Source organism: Adiantum capillus-veneris, chromosome 13 (assembly GCF_014529385.1).
Source record: "Adiantum capillus-veneris isolate H3 chromosome 13, ASM1452938v2, whole genome shotgun sequence".
Classification (NCBI taxonomy): domain Eukaryota; kingdom Viridiplantae; phylum Streptophyta; class Polypodiopsida; order Polypodiales; family Pteridaceae; genus Adiantum; species Adiantum capillus-veneris.
Genome location: NC_140943.1, coordinates 36,343,211 through 36,363,532, shown reverse-complemented (window position 1 = coordinate 36,363,532; position 20,322 = coordinate 36,343,211).

The following is a 20,322-nucleotide window of genomic DNA, read 5'->3' as shown; positions in this document are numbered from 1 at the left end:
AATTACCGGATTCATTCGATGAATTCTTCAAAATAAACTTGAAGAATCATGTTGTGCAGGTACACATGCATAAAGTGAAATATAAGTTAGAATTTATTAACATGTTTACATGTAGAGTAATTGTGAGGTAATTACATGCAAGCTTTTGCATATCTTATGGGATGGGGTGAAGTCTTTGGATGTTGCAGAGAAGATGCATGAGCTTGCGTTTTCAACGAAACAGCTAGTGTATAGGTTTGACTCTAAGATTACTTCTCTATTGATGGTGATTATTTCATTGTGATATGCATGCATGAGAAGTACTTCATTCTAAACGTTAAACTCCTCATAGAAGCTTAAAAATGGATGGTTCGTATATTTTGTGTCATGGAATTACCAAAATAAAGTAGAATATAAAACAAATTGGTGGCTTGATTTTCTATAATATTGCTTCACCTTAAATTCCACGTGGAAGCCTAAGATAGAGTGGCTTTAATGGTTATTTTTTGAAAAATGATCTTTAAAACAAAGGAGACTCTGCTGAAATTTTTGCGGTTACTTAATTCTTTTGTTCTCTCAATACTTCTAGTTTCCTTTGTTCTTTGATAATTGTTGCAGGTGGATTTTGCAATGTGTTGAAGAGGGAACATTGGGTGAGATTTCAGAATTGACAAGAGAGTGGGTTGATGTCGATGATGAGAGCTCTATGTATTCTCCCTCCTTGCTTGAGAAAAATATGACACCATGGGAAGCACGATTATATCCTTGGTGGCTAGATTATCCAATTGATGTAATCCCAAAGCAAGAGAAGGATCTTCATGAGAGTAAGTTCTTAAAACCATGTGAAAGATTAATTTATGAATGTATGTGTGTACTTTAAAGCCATGCATATGATGATAGAAACAATGATGCTTGTAGGATTCAAGCAAGAGACCCATAGTAATAAAGAATTAGACACACTTACTACACCCTCTTCTATGGAGCATCAAGTAAGCGAACGAAGTGACGAGATTGAAGCTAGTAAGAATTCCACAAAAGCTACCTAAGGTACAAAGTCCAATGTGAGGACTACTCAAACAACCACAGGAGCTACTTCTACTCCTTTTGTTGGTATTTTGGACAAGAAAGGTAAAGGGCTTATGGAACCTCCTAGCACTTGATTGAGGTTATCGAGGAGCATCACAAAGTACACATGTGGTACCAGCAAACGTACTCACACGATCGATGCTCCAAAAACAAAACTATATTCTTGAGGAAAGAGACACGGCATCAATTTCCCAATCTCAAAAAAAGAATAAAACACGAAGGAAGAGATTGCAAAAAGCAGCAAAGTCAGATCCCAGTTCAAAGACCAACATAGGGACTGGTGACTACCCTGTATATATGAACGGCGCTGAAGAGGATTATGATTCAGGTGAAACCATGGAGACCATAATGACCACTAAGATAGAAACCAAGAAGGAAGATCTTCATAAGCACACAATGGCCAGGATCCAAGAAGAAGATAGGAACTTATGCAAACCCTACAGAGGAGATTGAGCGAGTCAAGCAATTAAGGAGTTTGGTAGAAGATACCCAAAGGGATCTAGAATCAGCACCTAGGCAGATCCAGATTACAGACACCATGTTCCCTACGTAACAACAACCTCACCAAGTCCATAGACCCTTAGCCATACCTAGTGTCATCCAAGAAGAAAGTGACTTAAAGTCATGGTAAAGTGGACATACTCACTTCTTGATGGAAATAATGTTTACAGAGGGACTACCTGATCCTATCAAAGAAATGGAGATCCCATCTTCCCCACGTCAAGGGGCTGAAGCCCAAAAGGTACTGTTAAACATTGCCAAATTGATGGATTTCATGTCTTCAGAAGTTTGAACCACCATCATGTCCAAATTATATAAAGACCCTGAGCTAGTCTCAGCTCTTCGAGCCTTCCTCAATAACTAAAGTTTGGGCTACCACAATTTGCACAGATGGATGGAGTTGGGGAGATGCCAATAGAGGAGGGACACTTAGATCCACAACCCAACCTAGATGAGAACCTTGTTATAGAAATACCTGTTAACAAGTTGGGACAATACTTTGAGGGTTTTGAATCCAATGCGACCATAGCAATCACTACCAAGGGATTAACTGTGAAGGGAATCCTTGATGGTGGCGCTGGGCTTAGCATTGTGACTAAAAATTGCTAGGAAACTATGGGAAGACCTCACCTTGTGACCACAACCATAGTAGTGAAGATAGCCAATGGGTCTATTGTTAAACCTATTGGGATGTTAGAAGATCTCAAGATCAAGGTCTTTGGACATAAAGTAAGAGTTACCTTCATTGTTATGGATTTCTCCAAGCACAATATGGCATCTGAGATGATCTTAGGACGTCCTTTTATGAGGGAAGAAAAAATGGTGCATGACTGATCTAAAAACCATGTCTACTTGCAGTTCCAAGATTCTATCATTCGAGTGGATCTTGTAACTGGTCGAGCACATCCCCTAGGAAACAGGTTTATAATTGATCATAGATCTGAAACCACAGTTCAATTGGCCCCATTGCAATATTATTACATGTGTAAAGCGGACACTGATGTTGGGGAAGATTCTCCTTATATGGATGTACTACATGGGATGATTGAGTCAGACAATAAGGATTGGGTCCACCTAGCAGCAACGATCATACACTTGGGGAAATAGTGGGACGACCTAGGTAACACTTCAAGGGGATGAAATGCACGTACCCTTAAATATGCTACAAGCAATGCATATAGCTTCTAACAAGACTCATACTACTATAATGAAGAAAACATACAAGTGGGTCCCTAAAGCTTTTTTAGCGACCATAGCTAGTGCTAAAAGACAAGATCCTTGTAAGAGACATCCCATCCGCCCCAAGAAATGTAAAGAAACATTGCATTGGATTCCTAAAAAACTATTAGAAGCCCAAGGCTACTATAAAGGAAATGATCAAATTTGGGTGGCAAAATGTAAATTGTGCTCTTACTTGTCACCGGGCCCATGTGAGCTCAATCCTGTGGCTCCAAAACAAATTGAAGATAACGGAAAGGAAAAAAACACGGAATGCTACACACCCGCTCTAGAGCTAGTTTGGGTACCGAAGAAAGAACGATTTGTTCCACCTAGCTCAGGAACAGGGATGCCATAAAATCTAATATCTAATATCTAACCAAACCAAATGATTTTCTCATATTAAATTGATCACTTAATGTGGGAGAATAAACGGGAACAAGTGTTAAGATATAGACATGTGCTTATAGATCTATATCAACACGGGGCCAATGGTAAAGGGGCCCAAATGAGAGATGGTCTATCAAAGAGAAAGTCTAAAAAATGGAGCATAAGACCTTAGGGTTAGCTTCATTGAAGACCTCCAATAATGTGTGTAAAAGGCCTTTGACCTTAGGTATGCTAGGGTTGATCTTGAGGCGCGGGAACCCGACCCAGCTCGAGGTTCTTGTCTTGCTTGTCATGCTTGATTACTAAGGTGCTTGAGGTGTTTGATGATTGAGGTGCTTAATTATTGAGATGCTTGAGGTGCTTGACATGCTTGAGATGCTAGGGTTGCACTTAAGGTGAGAACCTATCCCAAGCTTAAAGTGCTTAGCGGCCAAGCTTGTGGTGGGAACTGGGCCTATGTATGAGGGGCTTGAGGTGTTAAAAAGTCAAATATTCAATCCCTACAAGGAGGGGGTGAGCCCTACATGAGGGGGGATGAGAGAGAACACCAACACACTAACACAAGGCATGCATGGTACAAAGAAAGCAAAAGGGACACTTGTCAAGTTCCTCCTCATGTTGCCCTCATGGTGTGCCTGAAGCCTATTGGTTGGCCACCCAAGGGGTCCAATAATAATTTAGGATATTTAATTAAATGATTTAGCATTTACCTAGCCCTCTCCCTCAAAGGTGAAAGGGGGACACTTGTCTCAAGGCTACCCTTGCTGCTTGTACATATCGTATGTGTGTGGACTATCGAGCACTAAACCATATCACTATCAAAAACAGATTTCCCGTACCTCGGGTAGAAGATCTGTTTGATAAGCTACAAGGCTCTACCTACTTCAGTAGGATTGACCTTCAGAGTGGCTATCATCAAATAAGTATAGTGGATGAAGATATCTTAAAGACCGCGTTTCGCACAATGTTTGGTCTTTATGAATATCTAGTCATGCCTTTTGGCTTGACCAATGCACCAGCTACGTTCAATCGTTTGATGGAGAAAATTTTTAGACCATATCAAAAATTCACTGGAGTGTTCTTTGATGATATCATCATCTACTCCAAGTCTTTGGAGGAACATAAGCAACATCTCCAAGTGATTTTTCAAGCATTGAGGGAGAATAAGGTTTTCCTCAACCAAAAGAAAAGTGAATTCTTCCTTCAAGAGATTCAATACCTAGGTCATATTATCTCTAAATATGGCATCCGAATGGATCCATCAAAGTTAGAGGTATTAAAAGCATGGCCTAACCCAAGAAATCTACATGAGCTAAGAAGCTTTGTTGGTATGTGCGCATACTATAGATGCTTCATAGCATAATTCTCTCAAGTAGCAAAACCACTACACGACTCAACTAAGAAGAACATTAAGTTTGTATGGAGTGCTAAGGAGCAAAATACTTTTGAAAAGCTCAAAGAGAAGCTTACTTCCCAACCAATCCTCGTGCTTCCGGATCTCTCAAAGCCATTTGAGGTCCAATGTGATGCTTGTGGTGATTGCCTTGGAGTAGTTTTGCTTCAAGAAGGGCATGCCATAGCATATGAGAGCCAAAGGCTCAATATTGATGAACGAGTCTTGGGCATTTATGAGAAAGAGCTTTTAGCTATTCTACATGCCCTAGACACATGGACGCACTACCTATTGGGGACTCCATTTATCCTACGAACCGACCACCAAAGTCTCAAGTATTTCATTAGGCAAAATTTGGACTCACAAAGGGGCCCTTTAAGGAGTTTGACTTTACCTCTCTCTATCAAAATGGGCGCATGGATAAATTTTTGCAAATAAACTCCAAAGTTGGCGGAGGTTTGACAGTTAGAATGTCCTCTTCAAGCTCTATCTACTGATATATAGCATGCCATGAGATTCCTCATATTCTAGAAGATTCTTTTTTTGATTCACTTAGATTTCGACAGACTTAGATTCATCATAGGTGAATCAAAAAAAGAATCTTCTAGAATATGAGGAATCTCGTGGCGTGCTATATATCAGTAGATAGAGCTTGAAGAGGACATTCTAACTGTCAAACCTCCGTCAACTTTGGAGTTTATTTGCAAAAATTTATCAATGCGCCCGTTTTGGTAGAGAGAGGTAAAGTCAAACTCCTTAAAGGGCCCCTTTGTGAGTCCAAATTTTGCCTAATGCATGACACAAACCAAGCTTTCCGACAAACAAATGAGGTGGGCAAATTTTCTTTCGCAATTTAATTTCCATATTGCTCAAATAGCTGGTAAGCACAATCAAGTGGCCGATGCACTTTCACGACGACCCAAAGTTAATGTGGTGTCTATAGCTACTCACAATGATCTATCCTCTATGATAGATGAGTATGCTACTGACCCTGACTTTAGAGACATAATGTCAACCCTTGCTTTGGGGAAGAAAGAGGAACCATTCACCTTGTAGGATGGTTATCTTCTCCACGGCAATAGGCTATGTGTTACCCATTCTCTTCGTGAGAAAGTTATGTATGAATCCCATGCTCCTCCATATGCGGGGCATAGAGGTATTCAACCTACTCTCCGAGGAGTAGAGACTTACTTCTATTGGCCTACCATGAAAGTGGACATACAAGAGTATGTTTCAAAATGTGTAGTATGCCAAAAGACCAAGTATGATAGAGGGAAGCAACTTGGATTATTCCATCCATTGCCTATCCCAAATTCACCATGGGAGAGTATATCCATGGATTTCATCTTTGGATTACCCAAGTCTATCCATTAGAATACAGGAATATGGACAATAGTTGACAGGTTTAGCAAGCAAGCATATTTTATTCCTGTCAAAAAGACTATTAAGGCACATCAAATGGCAACTCTCTTCATATCTCAGATTTTCAAGCACCATGGATTACCCACATCCATCGTGTCAGATAGAGATCCTAGAATGACCAGTAATTTTTGGAAAGGTCTCTTTGAAAATCTAGGAACAAGATTGAATTTCTCTTCGGCCTATCACCCACAAACGGATGGCCAAAGTGAGATAGCCAATCTTACGATACTCGATCTACTCAAGACATATGTTACCGAAGTAGATCAATGCTCACAATGGGAAAAGTACTTACCTCTTGTAGAGTATGCCTACAATAATACTGTGCATACTTCTATGGGAAAAGCACCTTTTGAGATCATTGAGGGAATATCTAAAAATCCCTTTCTACTCAAAGTACATGGGAAGATCTTCTCCGCCGATGAGTATAGCCATGACCTACAAGAAACTTTTCAAAAGATTAAGGAGGCTATATCCATCTCTCAACAAAGGCAAAAAGCTGTTGCTGATAAACACAGAAGAGCCTTAATGTTCAAAGAAAATGATTGGGTCTTACTCAAGTTTCCTAAGGCTCGATTAAGGCAAACAACGGGCAAAAATCCTATGGGCCATCAAAAGTATTATGCTAAACTAGCAAAAAGATACTATGGTCCTTTCAAATCTTGAAGCCCATCAATGAGACGGATTATCAACTCAAGTTTCCCAACCATTGGCTCATACACAATGCCGTTCATGTAAGCCTACTTAAGCCCTACAAACGAGAGCCACCAACTGAACCAATTATTGAAGACCCTCCCGAAGTTGAAGACCAAAGAAGAGGTGCTACAACCCGAAGCTGTCCTTCGGCATGAAGACAAGGTACTACGACATGGTAAGATTATCTGACGATATCTTATTAAGTTCAAAAATTATCCTTTTGAAGATGCTAGATGGATGCAAGGAATACAGCTTAAGGATAGTATGAACCTTGTCAATGCTTACAATGCTACATTAGAGTAAGCAAATGTACAAATTTATTTTAAATGACTCATGTTTTGTCTTATAAAACTAGTCCTCTTTTTAATTGTGCACAAATTTAACTATTATGCATGCTTAGAATCATGTTTGTGATGATGACGTCTCTCAAACACCAAGTAGAATTTGTCACTCTACTTTGGGAGAATGAAATGGACTAAAGAGCAGACATGCTTACGGCACCTATGTCTCCCAAGCACCAAATGGATTAGTCATCCATCTTGGAAAGATGTCGTAGGGCAAAAAGGGATCCTCTACCCGCTAAGTAAAATTGACTAATGACTAAGGCTTTATCTCCTCTACCTCATAGTCGAGGACGACTATGACTCCAAGAGAGAGGTAATGTCATAAAATCTAATATCTAATATCTAACCAACCCAAATTATTTTCTCATATTAAACTGATCACTTAATGTGGGAGAATAAACGGGAACAAGTGTTAAGATATAGACATGTGCTTATAGATCTATCTCAACACGGGGCCAATGGTAAAGGGGCCCAAATGGGAGATGGTCTATCAAAGGGCAACGCTAACAAATGGAGCATAAGACCTTAGGGTTAGCTTCATTGAAGACCTCCAATATTTTGTGTAAAAGGCCTTTGACCTTAGGTAAGCTAGGGCTGAGCTTGAGGCGCGGGAACCCGACCCAGCTCGAGGTGCTTGTCCTGCTTGATGACTAAGGTGCTTGAGGTGCTTGATGATTGAGGTGCTTGAGATTCTTGAGGTGCTTAATTATTGAGATGCTTGAGGTGCTTGACATGCTTGAGATGCTAGGGTTGCACTTAAGGTGAGAACCTAGCCCAAGCTTAAAGTGCTTAACGGCCAAGCTTGTGGTGGGAACTGTGCCTATGTATGAGGGGCTTGAGGTGTCAAAAAGTCAAATATTCAATCCCTACAAGGAGGGGGCGAGCCCTACATGAGGGGGGATGAGAGAGAACACCCACACACTCACACAAGGCATGCATGGTACAAAGAAAGCAAAAGGGACACTTGTCAAGTTCCTCCTCATGTTGCCCTCATGGTGTGCTTGAAGCCTATTAATTGGCCACCCAAGGGGTCCAATAATAATTTAGGAGATTTAATTAAATTATTTAGCATTTATCTAGCCCTCTCTCTCAAAGGGGAAAGGGGGACACTTGTCTCAAGGCTACCCTTGCTGCTTGTAATGCCTCCTGCTTGTGATTGGCTAGGCCTGGAGGGGTCCAATGAGCTTCAAGCATGAGCTACAAGGGGGGGTCGACCCAATAAATCTATGGGGTTGCTTAGGGGGTATACTCACCCACACACACTCATAAACACTCTCATTGTGTGCTATGAAAAGTGCAAGAGCTCCCTCTCCTTATCCAAGCAAGTAGAGGTTGAGAGCCTACACCAACACTCTTGGATATGGAGTGCAAATCCAACCAAGAGCCATGCTTCAATGCTTAATCTTGCCATCTCCTTCTTCTTCATTACTATGCTATTATGTATGCTAGCAACAAGAGTTATGATAAGTGAGGAACTAGTTCTTTCTCCTACGAAATGTTTCTTCTTCCTCTTCCCTACCCTCATTCCCTGCTAGCTCTCTCCACCTTCGAAGGTGTTTGAGGTCTTGGGACTGAGGCTTGGGATAGTTAAAGCTTTCTTCAATTTTATGTTATGTTTGTGATGCATGAAGCTTTCCATCTTCATTGCATCACCTAGGTCACAAGGAACACAAAGATTGTATTGTAACAAGTCTCTCTTAATGGGAGAAATCATAATACAAATGCCTATTGGACGGTCCTCAACTGTTGTCATGTTCTCTAAATTCTCTCTCTTGCAAAAGTATTGTTCATGCCAAGTTAACTAATTTCTATGATTATGTTGCTATCTTCAATTATGTTCACCCGCTATGCTCACAAAGTCATTTCTCAAAAGTACTCTCATTAATTTCCGCTACTCTCAAATTAAATAGTCCAATTCCATTACAGGAAAATCAAATGAAGCTTCTTGCTCTTTATGTAGTTCCTATACGGAAATAGAAGCTTCGACAAAACCTCCACCTACCATTGTACATATCCATACAAGCAAGAAAGAGTTTGCACCACCCATTGTAAGATCACCACCTAGAACAATGTTGCAAATAAAATCATGGGAGAGTACCTTACCACCCTTGCAACTAGATGAAATGCATAGGGCGGTCGAAAACTATTGGTTAAAGCCTTCACCCATAACAACTTGGAACAATTGGTTTCAAAAGGTGAAGACATCATTCCAAAAGGTATGATACCCAAGGAAGGGGGGAGTGTTTGCTGACATCCACCATTCACTTGCTTCCCTCTCAAGCTTCCTCCATGACCTCTCAATCTCCAATCTTAGGGAATGTATATATAAAGCCTTAAATACTCACAAAAAAAAGATAAAAAGTTAAAAGAGCAAGAGCCATAACACAAAATCATAAAAACACATTATGCACAAGAACACGACCCTTGTAATATTTGGACTCTAACCATCATCTATTTGCGTGTACAAATATGGCTAGTACGCTACAGTCATCCACTCCTGCCTTGGGTGAGAGGTACCCTCGTTACTTTTCACAAATGTTTCACATGGTCTTTCCGGTGCTTGCCTATGAATGGGATTTGGTAGGTCGCATGTGAGAGGAATTTCGAGGAGTTAGAATGGCTGATACGTCTCTTGACCATGACTGATCCATATTTAGTAGAGAGTGTATCTCCCATTGCACAAACCTATCCTTTGACCAAGATGACTATAGGCGTCTAGTGACCTTCTTAGTAAACATTGGTGCCTCTGATGATGATGAAGATTTACATGATTATACGGATGGCACATATGGTCTCACGAATGATGACTTTGTTTTTCTCGATGACGAGGATATGGGTTTAGCCTTAGGGTTCCCCCCAATCTCTACAATATCATATTCCCTTGACTCTCTAGGGGGAGTGCAAATAATTAGGTTAGGGTTCCTTATATTTTTTAATTGTGTTCATTAAGTGTTGGTCCTTTTCCCACTGATGTGCCTCTTAGAGGTATTCTTTGTGTTTCCTAGTGTGTACAAGAACATGTTGTTGTTGTTAGGATTTGGACCTTCATGGAATCTTTCTCTCGTTCTCACTTCAAATCAAGCGCGACCATCAACACAAACAGGTGTTTCTTGTCCATTAGCATTGCTCCTTATCTTTTTGCATCCATGTTTGTCTGCTTTAAGTGTGATTGGTAGCATAATATCCAACACATTTGCTTCGTATCAAACATTAAATTCAATGTAATTTTTTGTCATAATCACTTATCTAGATTTAAAAATCAAGCGGTCCGACTAAGCTAGTTTGACCAAGCTAGGCATTAGAGATCTTCGTGTGTGTATGTGTGTGTGCGTGCGTGCGTGCGTGCGTGTGTGTGTGTGTGTGTGCGTGTAGTAGAAAACAATAGGAAAGGAGGGGGGAGGTGCTTTGTTTTGTGTTTATGTCTTTCCTTGCAGCGCGGTTGAGCTTTGACTAGGTTGATGGGAAATGCCTTCCTAATAATCATTGGTTACTTACGTTCTTAATCCGATTTACGCAACATTGTGTGAAATGTACTAGGGCTTTCTAGTGGGCTTAGTTCCTATTGACCTTTAGCTTAAGTATTATAAAGGGAGTTTACTAATGTGATGAGCCTAGGGAGGGTAACAGCGTTATATGACCCCCCAAAGTTACAAAATTAAAATGCTGAAAATGAACAAACAAAAAAAATCAAAGTACCACAATGTAAAATCTTAAGTTGGAAGAGAAATCTCAACTTGATTTGGTACTCCACTCACATGTATCACCTATGGTACTAGAGCCCTAGAGGTTTTTCCTTGAAAAGGAAAAAACCCAAGGCATACAAAATAAGCACACACATCAAAATTGAATCAATGTGAAAAGACTTTGGGGGGTCAAAGAAAAGGAAATTAGTCAAGCGATGATTTCATGAGCAACTCCTTTTATCGTAGCTTAACTACAAGGTCTTCTAGGTACAAACTCTAGTCAGCCCTCGAACATGAAATACTTGGCTCTCATGATTAAACAACTTAATTGACGAGAGAAAATTGAGAAGTTTGCCATGGTATTAATACTCGATCTTTAGTGCCTTTCGACCATTAAATTAATTAGTGACCCCAGACTTGTTTAATTTTTTACCTTTACAACTATTTATGCGTTTGATTATATTGCAATTTAATGTTTATTGCTGACAAATGGTTTAAAATTATGTTACCAATCAAATTGTTTGCCTACAATTGCATATGCTTTTTAATTGTATATGAGAATGTAATTAATATGCCAATCTTGTTTGATTTTGCAATGACTAAAGAAGGCTAAGGACATTCATCTCAAATGCTCTTCCACCTCGACAAACGAGCTTCAACTCAATAGCTTCTGAGGATGGAATCTACATCAGGAGGGGGGGCATGTTAACCCTCATGCACATTTCTATCACCTACGATGAATGCCATATTATTTATTTGGTAGAGTCAGGTATCGGGCTTGTCGGTCCAATAGGAAAAAGGGTAAGAGTGATCGCCGATGAGAGGAGCACTCTAACTGGAACATTCAAGGGTTAGTTGGCTAAGTATGGGCGCCCAAGTTTGAATGGGACGAGCTCATATAAAAGTCACCTAAACCTAAAATTTATTCATTCTCTCATTTGTGCAATTGAAGAGTGCTCTTGCTCCGTCTCCATCTTCTTTTTCTTCATCTCCTTGTGTGTGTGTGTGTATGCGAGAGAGAGAGAGAGAGAGAGAGAGAGAGAGAGAGTGATCGATCATTACGATGACGGTGTCAGGAGTTTTTTGGAGCAAGGGATTGCGCATATGTACATATACATGCATGGTGCATCAAATAAAGAATTGCCCATTTTTCAGAGCGAGGTGGTTACGTGGGGCCCACATGTGTACAGGTAGGACAGGGTGTACATAGTGCATCGATTTTCACTATTACCAGTACCACTGTGTTTTTTCTACAATAAGGAGGAGTTGGTAGTGCGTAAAACTTCTCGAGGACGCTATCCGCGGGCCGACTACATGAGGTAAGCAGGTGCGTCAGCTGGCATCTAGTGGCGTCAGGAGGGCGAACGGGGTCAATATTTGCACGCGGATGAGGACGGACACAACGTGGGTGTTTTCTCGTGAGAGTTATGCAGAAAGGTCATCATTAGGACCACTTTTTGGGGTCACTTCACGTGGTTGCGAGACGCATTATTGAAAAGAAATGAGTGCCAGGTGTGCGGATGATGCAAAAAAGGTGACAACTATGCACTACAAGGTCAATTTTTGCCCTGTTCGGGGTCCGTTTGAGGTCATCTAAAAGGCCAAGGGTGACCAACTAATAAATCTAAGTGTGGGAACTGAAAAAACTGAGAGAAGACCAGAAAAAACGTGGAGAAGAGAGGAGGAACAGTCGCAGGTGTGTTTTTGGGGTTTTTGGAGCCTGTTTGGCCGTAAACTGCTCATCCGAGGTCGGATTTGAGCACTTTGACATTGTAGACTGGGGTTTTGGGCCGTTCCGGACGCGATGGCACTGTCCATTTTTCCAAATTCCTCACTCTTTTTCTGCTGTTTTTCTGTGTAAGTTTCTCCTATGAGCGAAGTTTCTGCTCTAGTTTGTGATTGTATCTGGCTTATTTTACCCATATTGTGTGAGCTATTTGCCCCATTGGTGTTGGCCCAAGCTCAATTGTATCTAAACATCAGAAATTCTTCTCTTTTGAGCTGATTTTTTTGGGTGTGTGTGTGTGTGTGTGTGTCTGTGTGGAGTGGGCAAGTGGATAGTCTCTCTCCTCTCACTCCAGAGATGTGTTCCCTGTCTCGGCCAGGTGTGTTGTCTAAGCCGAGTGGTTCCCCATAGTGTGTGTGTGTGTATCTTCCCAAGAGTGTGTGTCAGGTCATTATAGAGGCGCTGTGTGTATTTTCATCCCGCTCACATTCTTTTGGCGCCCCCACGGAGGATCTTCTTCGAGTACCTTCTACTTCGAGCTTCAAGCTTCGGGATTACAGGTTGCAGATTACAGGTTACAGGTTACAGATTACAGGTTACAGGTTACAGGTTACAGGTTACAGGTTACAGGGACAGGTACAGGTAGCTGGAGTACAGTGATATACTAGCAGTGATGTCACTTGCAGTTGTTGTGGGTATGCATCACTTGGCGCCTGTTTGAGCGCATTGTCTGCTGGATTGTACGTTACTTGTGGAAACTGCCATTGTACTCATTTGTGGAGCCATACTTGGTTGTATTTGGTAGTCCCAGCCATTTTTGAGACTTGGTCTGGAAGATAGTCATTTCTGAGACTTGACTATACACGATTTGCATTAGCCTTCGTGTGAGGGTCGATAGCGTGAGGTTTTTATTGAGCTGGGGGATTCTCAAATGTAGAGATTCTTTCGGTGATACAGGTAGCTGGAGCACCCTTTTTGTGACCTCGCCATAGGCTATGTACTAGTGAGTCCTACTTGATGCTCGGGTTCTATTGTTGACAGTTTATGCATACATATACAGTCTATATTTTGGGTTCGTACTGCTCTATTTCTGGGGAAACTCTGCCAAAAATTTTCCAAGTTATGATGGCTGGTTTTTTGGTCTTTTGAGCCATTTATGTTGTTATGCTGCTGAAATTTTGGCAAAATCAGAGGTTAAGTCAGGTGTGCCTTCTTGGGAGCTTCATGGTTGGCTTTAATGGATGATCAAAATGGCCCTCAATTCACTCCATTTCATTTAACTCAAAGAATCTAGATAAATGTTCATGTGTCCAGGAAGATTTTTTTCCAGCAGCGCATAGTCTTTATGTTTGGGCCAAGAAGATTACGAGAGATCTTGGAATGTCCTTTGCCTGTTGTAATTCCGATGATCAACTATGAAAACTCATTTGATGTGCATGTGTTTGTCCTTATCTAAAGTTGAGCTCCATTGAAGTTTCTGGGGATTGGGTAGTCAAAAGTTTTGGGTTCTTGCACGTGTGTTCAAAGGGGTTCTCAAAGCATTGAAACTTGGGTAGCCATGGCTTTCTCTTATCCGGAGTTTCATGGAAGAAGTGATGAAGATGTGGAAGAATTTTTGGAAAAGATGGAGGTTGCCTGCATTAGCAACCAGATTCATGACCCTACGCAAATGTTACGCCTTCTCCAAATTTTTTTGAAGAGTGATGCACGAGTTTGGTCCAAGGCATTTGAAGAGGAGTTGCGTGCAGCGGATCCACCTGTAAGATTGAGTTGGGACAATCTAAGGCATGGATTGGAAGTGGAGTTTGTGAAGATAGAAGATCCTGACAAAGTGTGGCAAGAAGTACAAGGTTTGGTGCAGAAGGAAGGTGAGCCAGTAGATGCGTACATACGTAAGTTTTCATTGGCATGGGAGCGAATGTGCAAGGCCTTAGCACCACAGGTACCCCCGCCTGACTTGATGAAGAATGACAGGTTCTTGGCTGGTCTTTGGGAGAATATACGTTGGAGAGTGGAGCTAAAGAAGCCTAGGACATATGAAGATGCACTAGAGGTAGCAAGGAACAAAGAGTGGAAGTTGAGGAAAATGAGCCAGTTAGGGGTGGAGTCTTTGCCAATGAGGTCTGAATTTCAGCCTATAGAATCTTTACAAGGTCGCATGTCAGGGGTTCATCACGAACCAGTGGTTCCTGTTACTACTCAGGTTATGCCAGCAGTGGTCACTACAGCAGTGCAAGATGATGGGATAAGGCAAGACATGAGGCAAATGGTAGATTTGATGAAGAATCTTAGCCTAAACAGGCTAGGTCAAGTGGGAAATAATCGAGGTCGAGGGAGGTTTGCAAATCAGCCAGGAGGTGAAGAAAGGCCTAGGAATGGTGTTGGACAAAGCAATGGTAGGTTTTGGAGGCAGACGCCCACATGTTATAATTGTGGAGAGTTGGGTCACATCAGCCCGCAATGTGATAAGCCACCAAGGATGGGGGGAGACATGTATCCATTGCCAAGACAGGTGCTAACTAGGTCAAATGATTATGGCATCGAAATTAAGGGAGACGAAGGAACCAGTGGACTGACCCAGGAGGAAAAGGGAAAGACAAAAGTGCTAAGTGTAGTCACCTTGGAGAAGGCATCATAGCTAGAGGATACATTAGTGATGCCTATTGGGAAGAGGACCACAGAGGATAAGGGAGGAAGAAGTGCCCCAGGTCCTAGTAAGAAGAAAGGAAAGAGCCATGAAGGCGAGGATGTCAAGGCCAAGAGGAAAAGGAGAGCTCGTCGAAAGTTTCATGTTTTAGATTTTCCACTAGGGGATGGGCAATTAAGCTATGACTTGAAGGAGGATCTGACGAGCAGGAAGGCAGATGTTACTTTTGGGCAGCTTATAGAGATGGTGCCTAAGCTAAAGAGACTGTGGAAGAGGATGGTTAACCCAATGGAGAAAGAGCCAGAGAGAGGTTCAGTAAAGGTGTTGGCAATGGATGAGCTACCAGACATTTTTCCAATAGTAGATGTGTGGCATAAAAGGAAAAATTTGGGACAAGGTTATGTGGATGGAGGAGCCCAAATATGCGTCATAACACACTCATGCGTTGAGAAGATGGGTCTCACAGTGGCTGGGGTGTCAGGGTTTCGGATCATATTGGCAAACCATCAAAAAGTAAAATGCTTGGGTGTTGTAAAGAGCTTAGAAGTGGAGCCATATGATGCAAAGGCAGTGGTTGATTTTCATGTGATGCCAGCAGGGTTGGGAGCATATCCTATTATACTGGGCAGACCATGGTTACGTGCAATGGGAGCTATTCAAGATTGGCGACATGGTACGATTAGCCTCTATGGAAAGACAGGTACCAAGAAGCTTTATAATATGGACACAAGGAAACGATTAGAGGAGATAAATTATGAAGATGAGGATGAGTCTAGTGATGAAGACTCTTCCACGGTGACAGATGAGGACAGTGATAGCACTACCAGCAGTGATGAGGATGCTGATGTTGCATTTCTTTTGATGGACAAAGAAATACAGGAGTTTGGTTTAGTTGCATTTGCGAATGAGGTTGAAGATGAAAGTGAAGGGCCTTATGAAGTGATTGATGGGCTGATGCAAACCAAGGTTGAGTTGTCAAAGAAGCAAGAATTGATGACACAAATGATCAGTGGAGACCTCTCAACTATGGAGAAGGATATATATTTGCACATGCTGGCTAGTTTTCCTGATTTGTTCATTACTTCATATGAAGAGATTAGAGGGTTCAAGGGCGAAGAGATGCATATAGAGCTGAAAGAAGGTGCTAAGCCAGTGCGGCAAAGGCTAAGAAGGATGGATCAAGAGCAAATGGAAGCCTTGCGAGAAGAGGTGGACAAGTTATTGAAGGCAGGGTTCATAGTCCCTGTGGAGACCACAGAATGGGTGAGTCCAGTTGTAGTCAGTCCAAAGAAGGATAGGAAGTGGAGAATTTGTGTAGATTTTAAACCCTTAAACGCAGCCACTAAGAAGAACCCATATCCTCTTCCATTCATTCATCAGATCTTGGATTCAGTGGTAGGTTATGAGAGGTACAGTGTGTGTGATGGTTTTTCAGGCTATTTTCAATTGAAGATTGCTCTTAAAGACCGCACAAAGAAAACTTTCATTACGCCATGGGGCTGCTATTGCTACACAGTATTGCCATTTGGGTTGTCAAATAGACCTTCCTTCTATCAAGAGAGAGCAAATTGGGTGTTGGAACCATTCATTGGTAGTTGTGTTAAAGCTTTTATGGATGACTTCTGTGTTTATAGCAGTAGGGCTGAACACCATGAGAAGCTGCAGATGGTATTTGCTCGATATGATGAATGTGGAGGACAACTAAATACAAAGAAATGTCATCTAGCACAGCCAAGGGTGAAGTTATTGGGCCACATGGTGTCAAAAAATGGCATTGAGGCTGATCCAGACAAGGTTAAGTCTATTATTCTTCTTCCATCACCTACGAGTACGAAGCAATTGGCAACCTTTATACACAAAGTGAAGTACATGGCAAGGTTTATTCCATTGTCTTCTCAGATTCTTTATCCATTACAACAAGTGGCAAAGCATGATCCATTGCAATGGGATGACAAGTGTGAAGAAGTGTTTCAAGAGGTGAAAGAGGTGTTAGGGGGTTTGTCAGCCATGCAGGCTCCTGATTGGGAGAAATTTTTTTATGTAAATCCCTTAGTAGCGGATGATGCCATTGGAGCCATGCTATTGCAAAAGGGGAAGGGCAGCCATTATATGAGGCCAGTGTATTGTGCAAGCCGAGTGAAGTTGGTAGCGGAGAGAAAGTTCTCGGAAGTAGAGCTAGTGATGGCCAGTGTAATATTTGCTTGTCGACGATTTCGTCATTACTTGCTACCACGGCCTTTTGTTTTCTTGACAAGTTATGCTTTTTTGCCACAGTTAATTAATGGTACTAACATGTCAAATGTGGTGAAGAAATAGGTAATTGAGCTGCAAGAGTTTGAGTTCTCTTTTCTAGTGGAAGATAGTACAATGGCTACCCTAGCTGATTTGTTGACCTACAAGGAGAATCCCCTTATTGTTAAGGAAGAGGTGGTGAGAAAGGTAGTTGAAGAAGTGCCACAGATCAACAATGCACATGTGTTGTTCTTTGATGGTTCATACAGAAAGAGCCATGATGCAACTTCAGGGGGTATAGCACTTTATGATCCAGAGGGGAAGCTAGTATGCAAGAGAGGGTTCAAATTGGATGCTCATAGTAACAATGAGGCTGAATATGCTACTCTGGAAGCCGGATTACACATTTGTTTGAAGCATGGGGTTCGAAGGTTGAGCATAAAAGGTGATGCCTTGTTAGTGGTGAAGCAAGTGCTGGGTGTGTGGAAGAGCAAGAACACCTCATTGAAGGAAATGTGCTTCATAATTAAAGGCCTGTTAAAAAAGTTTGAAGCATGGATCATCAGACACATTGAACGTGCTCTAAATGGAGAGGCACATGAAGCAGCTCAAGGCATGATTGGGGAGCTATTTGTGTTGAGGACCACTTTACCTCTTTATCATGGCCGGGAAAGTTTGGATCAAGAAGAGGAGTTTTTGCTAACAGGAATCATTCCAAAGGAGATTCAGAAGTCTAAGAAGTATGGCTTTGTGCGTAGAGCATACAGGTACAAATTGATTGGTGATGTCTTATACATGAAAGGGGCTGATCTCGTGTTGAGACGTGTACCTTGGCGGGAGGATCTTTACAGAGTGTTGGAAGAGAATCATGAAGGCGCATGTGGTGGCCATTTTGCTCTAAAGATCACCTTGCATAAGATTTTGCAAGAGGGGTATGTATGGCCTAGTTTGCACAAGGATGTTCACCATTGGTGTAGGTCTTGCAATAGGTGTCAAGCATTTGGGAAGAGAGTGTTGAAGCCAGAGCTACGAAAAACCATTATGGCGTTTGATGTGTTTGAAAAGTGGGGGATTGATGCAATAGGCCCGTTACCTATCACAAGCAGGGGCAAAAGCTATATTTTGACGGCAGTGGACTATCTTTCTAGATGGGCAGAGGCTATAGCAGTAAAATAGATCACTGCAAAGGATGTGGCAAAATTTGTGTATGATGAAATATGTTGCAAGTTTGGGGTGCCACTGGAGCTACTTTCAGATAAGGGGCCTGGCTTTAGAGCTAAACTGCTACATTTTTTATGTGCAAAGATGAAGATTAGGCACCAGCATACCACTCCTTATTACCCACAGTGTAATGGCTTAAATGAAAGATTCAATGGTGAGTTGGTACAAATTCTTTCGAAAGTGACAGAGCACCAAGGAAAGAATTGGGATTTGGAATTGCCTAGTGCATTATGGGCTTACCGTACTTCGGTGAAGACAGGTATAGGGTTTACTCCATTTCATTTGGTGTATGGAAAAGAAGCACTATTTCCTGTGGAAGTAGAGTTGTCTGCAGTCAAGATGTTAGAGAAGTTGCTTGGGCCGCCTAGTGATGCATTCGAAGAGAGGCTCTTACAGCTACAAGAGGTTCAGCTGGATAGGATGAGTGCATTGGAACATTATGGGCAGATGCAAGATAGGGCTTTAGCAAAGATAAATGAAAAGGTCAAAAGTAAGGGTATCAAGAAGCATGACTTAGTTTTGCGCTACAACAGTAAGCTGGACAACACCTTCCAAAAGAAGTTTCAAATTAAGTGGGAAAGGCCCTTTCAAGGTAGTGGAGTGTTTTCCAAATGGCACATATCAGCTGGCTAACCTAGATGGTGTTCTACATAAGTCAAGGGTAAATCGATTGCGTCTTAAATTGTATCATGCTAGATTGATGATGGTGGAGTAAGATGAACTGTCTGTGGAGCAAGCAATGTTGGTGAAGGATGAGGAGACGTGTGATGCAGCGAGTCTCATATCGCTCTTTGCTGCTGCTAATCATGAATGATCTAGCAGGTTAGGGGATGGGCAAATTATGTCAGGAGTTTTTTGGAGCAAGGGATTGCGCATATGTACATATACATGCATGGTGCATCAAATAAAGAATTGCCCATTTTTCAGAGCTAGGTGGTTACGTGGGGCCCACATGTGTACAGGTAGGACAGGGTGTACATAGTGCATCGATTTTCACTATTACCAGTACCACTGTGTTTTTTCTACAATAAGGAGAAGTTGGTAGCGCGTAAAACTTCTCGAGGAAGTTATCCGCGAGCCGACGACATGAGGTAAGCAGGTGCGTCAGATGGCATCTAGTGGCGTCAGGAGGGCGAACGGGGTCAATATTTGCACGCGGATGAGGACGGACACAACGTGGGTGTTTTCTCGTGAGACTTATGCAGAAAGGTCATCATTAGGACCACTTTTTGGGGCCACTTCACGTGGTTGCGAGACGCATTATTGAAAAGAAATGAGTGCCAGGTGTGCGGATGATGCAAAAAAGGTGACAACTATGCACTGCAAGGTCAATTTTTGCCCTGTTCGGGGTCCGTTTGAGGTCATCTAAAAGGCAAAGGGTGCCCAACTAATAAATCTATGTGTGGGAACTGAAAAAACTGAGAGAAGACCAGAAAAAACGTGGAGAAGAGAGGAGGAACAGCCGCAGGTGTGTTTTTGGGGTTTTTGGAGCCTGTTTTGGCCGTAAACTGCTCATCCGAGGTCGGATTTGAGCACTTTGACATTGTAGACTGGGGTTTTGGGCCGTTCCGGACGCGATGGAACTGTCCATTTTTCCAAATTCCTCACTCTTTTCCTGCTGTTTTTCTGTGTAAGTTTCTCCTATGAGCGAAGTTTCTGCTCTAGTTTGTGATTGTATCTGGCTTATTTTACCCATATTGTGTGAGCTATTTGCCCCATTGGTGCTGGCCCAAGCTCAATTGTATCTAAACATCAGAAATTCTCCTCTTTTGAGCTGAGTTTTTTGG